Below are 10,575 nucleotides of genomic sequence, written 5' to 3'. Positions count from 1 at the left end.
TTGCAACCTGCCCTGGGCAATCTTTCTGGCACTTGAAACGGTAACACAGCTTCCAGTATCACAGTGGCCCATACTTATATCAGTACACCAGACAGAATTACAAGTGCTGTACTAATAAGAGTAACCAATAAGCAAGCAAGCCTATACATACCTAAGACATAAAGTAATTGACAACATGCAAATCATTCCCTGACATAATAAACTGAAAAATAGGTGTTGTATCTCCAACAGCATATAGTAAAAACAATCACAAATACAAAAATCAGGGTGCAGGCCACTCTTTTCTGGCCCCAGCTAACAATCTTGGTGGCATAGCAGGATGAGGTCCTAGATGGGGGTGTTTGGCACAGAGAGTCGCTCAGCCAAATCTGTGTCAGCCTTAAGGAGGAACAAAGTTAAAAATCCATGAAGCTTAAATATCTAAGGGTGATTTACTGATATGTTTTTGGAAAGATAATGAGAAGAGGGAATGGAAATTTCACAAGAGCATTCCTTGTGTTTTTTACTTACTAAAAAATATGTTGTTGTTGTTGTGTGTTGTGGAGTCAAAACCTACACATAGCTGATCATCCAGTGGGTTTTCAGAGGCAGTAAATCACGTGGGAGGAGACTGACCATCCTTCTCCTACATGTGGTGAGGGTAGGGGAATATGGAGGGAGTTAAATACAGTAACACATGTCATACTTAACGGAATTGTATACTAATCAAGGAATTTTTTTTTCTTTTTTTTTTCTCTCTTTGGAGGGGGAAGCAAGCTGGTGGGGAGGGGTAGGCAGGGAGAAAATTGTGGCAATGAATGAATGGAAATCCAAAACCTCTGTAAAAAAAATAAAAGATAAAAAATGTAAAAACAAACAAACAAACAAAAACACCCAAGAATTCACACAGCACGCATACCTAGCAAGAAGCTTCGGTGAAATTTCCCTGCGGAAGGAAATGGCCAGAGCTTCAGTCAGCCAATCATGGGACATGTGTGTGCCTATCACACACCAGGTTGCCTAACAGAAGGACACACACAGTTCCAGATACCCCTGATAATAGACTGCCAAAGGCTTAGAGACCCTTGCTTGCCACTGCTTAATAATTACTTCTCTTTGTCCATTGATCATTTCAGAGGTTGATCCAATTACTGAACAATTTCTGCGCTCATTCAGGAAATTTACAATGCTCATATAATCTCAGACTGACAGGATACGGGGCTAGTCAGCTTTGCAAAGGCCTAACTGGTCTTTAATTCTTTTCAAGTAGACCATTTTCTAATTAAAAACTTTTGAATTTCTAGTTAAATACACGGGAAGTATCTTCAGAGAAAGTCTCTGTAATGTACCCAGTGCCATTACCGTGGCTGCTGATCAGCTCATTGTTGGGACAGCTCCTTTGGGCTCAGTTAGAAGCCTTCTTTTTATATTTTCTATACACATGCTGTAGGCCTACGTTTGCACACAGTTCATTTGCATTTTTATGGGGATGAACCCATTTTGTATGCCAGAGAGTCATCTGTGGGTTTTGCACAGGATACTTTTAAAAAATACATTTAACATAATGAAGAATAGATTGCTAGATATTAAAAGCAGAGGTTAGTACAAAATATTTGAAAATACATTTTATCTAGACACGTTAGACTAAAATGTATGTACTTCTCCTTGGAAATTGAAATCTATAACTCAGACAGAGTATATATTTATATATAAGTGTGTGTGTGTGTGTGTGTGTATGTGTGTGTGTGTGTGCGCGCGTGCACGCATGTGTGACACACACGTGATTAGTTCTTTTATAAAAGAGGGACTGTGAAAAATTCAATTAAAAAAATAATGAAGTTATGCAGAATATGAAAAGAGAAACTCCAGAATGCTACTACTGTTGTAGAAACTCCCTAATTGACAATATTTAAAACTAACCAGAAAACACTGTAAGCAGAGATAGCATGGAGGAAATGAGTATGAATTCTTTTCCAGAAAAGTTTGAGGAAAAGAACTGGCAAATATGACTGTGGCTGGTGTATTGGAGCTAGAAAATTTGTAAAAATCAAATTACAGTAATAATTATAAAGAATAATTCATTTATATTACAAACACAGGAATGCATCTCTTAATATGTGTTGGGACAATGTCCAACTGTACACAGTCTATGACCCCAAAACGTTGTTTGGTTTGTTCCGTTTCTCTCCCCTACCCCTGCTCCCAAGGGCACAGCTCTCTTTTCTTTATTATTTCCTCCTACAGAGATATCATTCTGGGAAAGATAGAAGGTCAAAGAAAGAGAGGAAGGTTCCCCACAAGATAGATTGACCTAGTGACTTTAACAATAGGCTCGAGCATATCAGAGATCAGGAAGATGGTGCAGGATAGGGCAAAGTTCAGATTTGTTGTTCAGAGGCTTGCTATGAGTCATAGTCAACTTGACGACACCTAACAACACCAACAATGGCCTTAAAGGATCCAAACTTGGACTTTTGCAGCACTGACCCTGTGACACTGTGGGACACAGTGGACACAGTGCCTGAAGCCATAGTTCTGTAGGCTTTGTCCAGCAAGCTGGCAGAGATAACAGCATGAGCAGTGACAATGGCTTCAGGCAGCTCAGGCAATTACATGAGCAGGCGGGGCAGAGCATGCTATGGCTCCTCACTGAGCTTCCTCAGGCTCCATTCCCACTGCCACTAACACCAGTTCCTCTGGCTTCCATCAGCAGCTCCAGCAGTGCTAACAAGGACAACCAAAACCAGACTCCCATAAGTTTTGTGTAAATACACACACACACACACATATATATATATATATATATATATACATACATCGATGAACTTGTGTGTATATATATATGCATGTTTGGGAGCAGGAGTGGCATATACTTTCTAAACTCTATAAACTTAGAGAAACAACATTAGTTATAGAAAGGTTTAAGGTCTTTTGTTCATGGGGTCACTATGAGCTGTGCTTGAATCAGTGACAATCAATAACAACAAAATATCTAAATCTCTCTGTGTGTGTGTGTGTGTGTGTGTGTGTGTGTGTGTGTGTGTAATTTCCCGGGAATCTAATACTACCATCTCCCAGACACTTCTTGCCTTATTTTTATCTGGCTCCTTTGTTCATTTATGTTTATCAGAAATAATGCTTCTTAACTTTGGCTGCATATTTGAAATCCTGGAAAAGGTTTTAAATATCCAGACACCCAGTCAGCACTAAGTACAAATAAAGCAGAATCTCTAGAGAAACAACTCACATATTAGTATTTTTAAATGTCCTTGGAGGTAATTCCAACAGTTCAGCCAAGCTTGTGAACCACTAGACTATAAAACAAACAAACAACTTCTCTACTCATCTTTTCTCATAAACTAAAGTCAAATGCTCCCTTTACAGACATTGAGTATTAATTACAGCATATTGTGATCTTTGTCTACCAATTCATAGACGTCCTTTAGTCACTTTCTTGCAACATGTCAGGTACTGCCCAGATGTTTGCACAGAGTTGATGTTTGATTCCTTTTTAATTAAAATGTTTTTCTATCTCAATTTGCCACTGGATACCTGGAGGCACACTGGAAGCAAATGGAACTTCCTCTCCCAAGAGTTAAGAGGGCTAATACCCCCCAAAAAAGTAAAAGAGGGCTAATACTTGACAGCATAGCAGGGGATGAGCTCAGTAGAGAGAACATAGGAATATGATTTAAAAATAAAACTGAGGGGAAGGGAAAGGAAAGAAAAGAGGAGAACAGCTTCTAAATTCTGACTTTGCTCCTACATGAGTCAGGTGATGGGAGAACCACCACACAATTAGATGCCCAAATCAGGAAGACCATGCTTTCCCATTCTTCCATTGTTTCTACCTTCTTTGACAAGAAAGCAGGGATATTATTAATGTCTGTTTCACTGTTTACTTCATAATGTAATCACCATTGGCTAATCAGTGTGTGGCACAGTACAGATGTTCAGATATTTGAGTGAATGAGTGACTCCTCACTGAGATTGATAGTCTACCTGTCATTATCTCAACCTAAATGGTTTTAATAACCCTCCTTGGCTTAGACAAGGAGCTTTGGTAGCCTAGCATGTAGCTTCTATTTGGCTGCTAACCTAAAGTCAACACATCTCTGGTGCTTTGAAGCCACTAGTTGCTTTGAAAGAGAAAGATGGGTAGTCTCCACCCATTAGGACTGACAGCCTCAGAAACTGGAATCTCCTAGATGAGTGAGTGTTGGCTTACACACACACACACACACACACACACACACACACACAGTCCATCTTCTATACCCTGAATAATCCAACAACCTGCTAATACCAAATACAACCACTGTGACCAAAATTTCTTTTCAACTTAAATGTACCCATTATCTGCTCCTACAAAATGAATTTACCTTCTTCCTTCCATATAGCAGACAGAATGTTCTAGTGGCAAAGTCTGTAGAGCGCTGTGCTGATAACCCAAAGGCTACATCACTTAGGTGGTTTGAATCTACTACCATAGGAGAAAGATGGACAGCGATTTCTCCTGTATTATTTATCCTATGTTATTTATAGACTTGGAAACTTGCTGGAGGATCAACTATGAGTCAGAATCAACTCAATAGCAATGAGATAGAAAACATAACATCAAATTCGAGGCTTTGAACTTCAGTATAGATCAGTACATCAACAGACGTCTGCCAGAAATTCAAGCTGGGTTCAAAAGAGGTCGTGGCACTAAATATACCATTGTCAGTGTCATACAGATCTTGGCTGGAAGCAGAGAGTATTAGAGGAATGTGTTTCATTGAATATGCAAAGACTTGTGACTGTATGCATCACAATAAACTGTGGCTAACATGGAGAAGAATGGGAATCTCAAAACATTTGGTTGTACTAATGTGAAACCTATACTCTGCCCAAGAAGCAATTGTACAAACAGAGCAGGGAAACACTGCATGGTTGAAAATCAAAAAAGGAGTGCATCAGTAATGAGTCTTTTCTCCATATCTTTTCAGTCTGTATGCAGAACAGATAACTCAGGGGACTGGACTCTGAGACGAAGAATGTGCTCCTCCATTACGGCATTTTGACATTTTGACATTATGACTTCTTTTTTTAATATTTTGACATTATGCCTTTTGACATTATGGCATGATGACACGTTAACACAGAACTTTGCACAACCTTGTTTGCTGAAGGATTGTAATCTTCAATATTGATTGCATTTCAATATCAAGAAAACAAATATTCTCACCACCATGGCAATTGATAGCATCATGATAGATGGAGAAGAAATTGAGGCTGTTATCAATTTCTTCTTGGTCAGGATCACAATCAACACTCTTGGCACCAGCCACCCAGAAATTAAGGGGGGAGGGAAAGAGTTGCTTTGAGAAAGTTTGCTCTCAGAGACCTCTCCAGAGTGTTAAGGAGTAACAATGCTGGATCCAAGCCATGGTCTCCTCAATTACTTGCTATGCATCCGAAAGCTGGACAATGATAAAGGATGACAGAAGAAGGATTGGTGTCTTTGTGTTGTGGTGCTGGAGAAGAGTACCATGGATTGCCAAAAGAACAAACAAGTCTTCCCTGGAGAGGGTGAAACCAGGTTGTTCCTTGGAGGCGAGGATTGTTACACTCTGTCTCACATAATTTGGACATGTTGCCAGGAGGGACCAGTTCTTAGGAAAAGACATCATACATGGAAAGGTGGCTGGTCAGCACAGGAAAGGAAAACCCTAGATGAGATGGATTGACACAGTGATTGTGGAAACAGGGACAGGTGTGTTAGAGACAGTGAGATTGGCTCAAGGTAGGGCAGGTTTCAGAGCTATTCTTCATAGGGTCATCAGGAGTTGTAGTCAACTGGATGGTACATAACAACAATAACATGCCTTCAGAGGATGACAGAGGTCATGCAGATGGCACAGGGTATGATAATGTTCAGATGTATTATTCATAAGGTTTTTATGGGTTGTAGTTGACTCAATGTCACCTAACAACAACATGTATTCAGGCTCATCTCCAATACTTTTGCCCATCATGTTTCAGCACCAAAAAAATTGGTTACTTAAGTTTCCTAATGTTTAAGCCCCTCATTAATCTCTGTCCTTTCATGTGAGATTCTGATGATCTGAAATTACTTCCTCCCTGGAAAGCTTTATTTCTTCCTTCAAAATCAAGTTAAGCAATAACTCATTCAGAAACCTCTGTTTATTTTCTAAAATATGAATAGTCATTATACTAGTTTATTAAGGTTTCCATTACAATGTACTACAAATGGTTTAGCTTAAAATGACAGAAATTAATTCTTAGTTCTAGAACTACAAGTCCAAGTTCAAGATGTCGATAGACTCATGTGTTCTCCAAAAACTCCAAAGGAAGATCCGTCTTGCCTTTTCCAAATTCTGGAAGCCCCAGATGTTCCTGGACTTGTGAGGATATAACTTCAAACTCTGCCTCTATATTATGTGGTAATTTTACCCCTGCATCTCTACAGATAGGCAGAAAGATGTCTTTTATATTTAAAAAGACAACAGTTATGTTGCATTAGAACTCATTCTTTTCCAATAGGAATTGTTGTGGCAAAGACTAAAATGCATCTTGTCCAGCTTGTGGTGTTTTCAGTTGCTTCTTATGCCTCTGAAAGTTGAACGAGAAATAAAGATAAAAGGAAAATAGATGCCTTTGAATTGTAGTGTTGATAAAGAGTACTGGGCTACCAAAAGAACAAAGAAACTTGTATTGGAGAAAGTGAAGCCATGGTGCTTCCTGGAGTCAAGGATGGTGAAACTTTGTCTCAGGTACTTTAGGCACATTATCAAGAGGGATCAGTTCTTGGTAAAATACATCATGCAGGGAAAGATGAGGATCAGCAAAAGAGAGGAAGACCTTCAATAAGATGGATTGGCACAGTGGCTGCAACAATGGGCTCCAGCATATTGGAAACTGTGAGGATGGCACAGAATAGAGCAAGGCTTAGATTTATTGTTAATAGAATAGCTGAGTTGTAGTTGACTTAATACCATATTTAAAAAAAACTAACAATAAGTGACTCTGGCAATGTTTTTATGTACACTCATTCCTTACTTGACATATTTTTATTCCAAAGAACAGGTTAGCATTGTGTAAAAAATAGCATTACTCAAAACATCAGTGGACAACAAATGCTTCTTAAACTGTGGAAGCACCAGTGGGAATGCTCTCTCACCACAGCTGACAACCTCTTCTGATTTCTTTTAGACAGAATGGCGGCTTGTGCCATTTCAGATCACAGAGATGACTGGCTTTAGTTTAGAGCGAGGAAGAGATTGCCTCTACTTCAGTTCACTAGGAGTTCTCGCTCTCCTTAGAATGCCCACCCATCTGGCATCATTTCCCACTCGCTCCCAACCCAAAAGCATGTGAACGCCAAGATTTGTTTGATCAAAGCAAAGGGGCCCTGCACATTTCTCTCTGCTGCCTCCCTCATACAGACTGAAACTGCAGCCACTGATCTGTGGGCTTAGCTAGGACTTGATGAGGTTACAAAGTATGCATATATCATACCAAGTTAACAGCACCAGACACCAGCTTCCAGGACTTTACATTTCTGCCACCTCTCTTTTATTTTTGCATCTAAGACAAGGAACTACATTGGGAGCTCTAGGGGCCTAGTCCATAGGGAGTTGAACTGCTAACCTAATTAATGGTGCTGTTTCTGTGGCTATCTAAATCTATCAACAACACTTAGCGAGAAAGATGGACAATCTCCTTCAGTGCAATTACCACCTCTCAAAAGCTCCTTGGAGAGTTAGCTATGAGTTGATTCTGCCTCAATGGCAATGAGGTTGAGTTTTTATTTAGAAGAGAGAAAAGAACCGTAATGACAAAGAAGGTAAGTACTCAAGTATGAACCAAAACATTGGTGATTCCAACTCATTAATCACTCTGCAGGAGAAAGATAAGGTAGTGTGCTTCTGGGGAGATTACAGTCTTAGAAGTCCTTTATGGTAATTCTGTAATGTCACTGTATGTTAGAATTATCTCAACAGCAACAAGTTTGGGTTTTAATTAAGAAAACATATTGATACTGAAACTGTTGGCAATACACTAGAACAAAGAAGTTAAGCCATTACAGATTTAACATTGTTATTTGATCAGGCATAGAAGTAGATACCTGCTACCCACTTTAATATCAGTTCCAGCCTCATTTTCCTGAAGAGTTAATATTTACGTACTATTTATTTGATCGTTCCTATGCTTATACTTGAGCCAAGAGACAGTTGTCAAAACAGAGCAAGGAGACACTGAATGGCTCAAAATTGGGACGAATGTCCTCCAGAGATGTATTCTGTCTCCTTACCTTTTCAATCTGTATGCAGAACACATCATCCAGGACACTGGGCTAATCAAGGAGGAATGTGGCATCAGGATTGGTGGAAGATTCATCAACAGCTGGCGTTATGCAGATGATACAACCCTGCTTGCTGAAACGGAGGAGAATCTGAAACGCTTGCTGCAGAAGGTCAAGGACTGCAGCCTTCAATATGGATTGAAGCTCAACATCAAGAAAACAAAGATTCTCACCACTGAGCCAATTGGCAATGTCATTATGGATGGCGAAGAGATTGAGATAGGTAATAGTTTTAATTTGCTTGGCTCCACAGTCAACACTCCTGGTACCACCAGTTAGGAAATCAAAAGACAAATAGCATTAGGTAAGTCAGCTGTCAGGGACCTCTCCAAAGTACTGAAGAGCAATGACATCAGGCTGGAGACTACGGCCATAGTCTTCACAATTGAGTATTGGAGAGCCGGACAGTGACTAAGCATGATAGAATGAGGATTGAGCTGTGGTGCTGGAGAAGAGTGTTGAATATATCATGGGCTTCTAAGAAAACAAACAGGAGAGGGCTAAACCAAGATGCTCCTTGGAGGCAAGGATTCTGAATCTATGTATGACATACTTTGAGCATGTTGCAATGTGGGACCAGTCCTTGGAGAAGGATATCATGTTTGGGAGAGTGGAGGGACAGTGCAGGTGAGGAAGACTCTCAAAGAGATGGATTGATTCAATGACTTGGGTAATGGGAGTAGGTATGTCAGAGACAGTGAAGTTGGCACAGGATAGAGCAGGGTTTAGAGCTCTTGTACTTAGGGTCACTTTGAGTTGCAAGCAACTCGACGGCCTGTAACAACATTTATTATATACCAGGTACTGGGTTATCAAAATAACTGATTTATTCAGATTGTCCCACTTTCCAAAATAATACTCTAAAGTGAAAAATCTGCTGTCAAGGACCCCTTTCCAAAGCGTTAAAAGAACTATAATGACAGTTTAAAGACTCAGGTGCTCCTGATCCAAACCATGTTCTTTACAATTTCTTATGTTAAAGTTGGTCATTGAATAAAAATTACAGAAAGATAGATGCCTTTGAACTGGGGTGTTGGAGAAGAGGGCTAAATATCCCACGGACAATGAACAAACAAGTCTTGGAGGAAGGGCAACCAGACTCTCCTTAGAGACAAAGATGGTGATATTTCATCTCACATACTTTGGGTATGTTCTCAGGAAAGTCCAGTCCTTGGGGGTAAAACATCATGCTTGGAAAAGTGGAAAGTCAGAGAAAGAGTGGAAGAGCCTGAGATTGTCTCAAATACATTAGGGATAGTGAGAATGGCACAGGATAGGACAGGGTTCAGATCTGTTGTTCATAGGGTTTTTGTGAATCATAGTTGACTCAATGACAGTTAGCAACAATGAAGTAACATTACTCATTTATTTATTAATACAAAAATAAGTGAAATTATTCATCTTTAGAAAACTGAGAAGTAGCAGTCTAGGATTTAAGGCAAAACTACCCAAATCAAAAGGCCATTCTCTTTCTACAGTCTTTTGAATGCCATTTGAAATTTGCTGCTGAATTTGATCCTTTTGGTCACTGAAAATACATGGTTTGATGGATTGTCAACAATAACTGCCATCTTCTCCAGTGGCTTTCTCCTCAGCCCAGAGGGAAAACCAGAGGCAGCACTACCAGGACCTCTTTGCTTGCTTTACAGATGTTGGTGCGAAGTCCCAGTGTGAGAGAGCTGGAAAGTGAGAGATGAGGAGAAAACACTATTCTCTGGAAGTAGCTACAGGCAGAGAGACGGACAGAAGGCATATGTGAGATTACAGGAGCCCCCCTGCCCCCCTTTGCAGAAGACTGCTATGAAAATGGGCAACAAACCACAGGGACTATTTACTTTTTGCTAATTGCTGAGATGGTCAGCAGGAGCTGATATACTGAAGCTTCCAATATTCCTAGAATAACTACTAACTTCAGAACTACAGACTGAGATCATTGTTAGTAGCTTTCAGGATCTTAGGCTTTTCACTCTTTCCAATTCACTGTAAACCTGTAACTCCCTAGATTAAAACCAGTCTTTCATGATACGTAAATATGTTTTCTTATTCTGAATAAACCCTGGCTACCACAAATACCTCAGTCAATCTCAAAAGTCACTATTTGATTATCAAAAGACCCAGTTTTTCTTTATCAATGTTGTTGTTGTTATGTGCCGTCGAGTCGTTTCCGACTCATAGCGACCCTATGCACAACAGCCCTAAACCCTGCTCTGTCCTGCGCCAAATGCACC

This window comes from Elephantulus edwardii, unplaced genomic scaffold (genome assembly GCF_000299155.1).
Source record: "Elephantulus edwardii isolate Elephantulus edwardi_28Jun2011 unplaced genomic scaffold, EleEdw1.0 scaffold00247, whole genome shotgun sequence".
Lineage (NCBI taxonomy): Eukaryota > Metazoa > Chordata > Mammalia > Macroscelidea > Macroscelididae > Elephantulus > Elephantulus edwardii.
The sequence above is the reverse complement of the archived record's forward strand: the minus strand, read 5'-3'. Positions refer to the sequence as shown.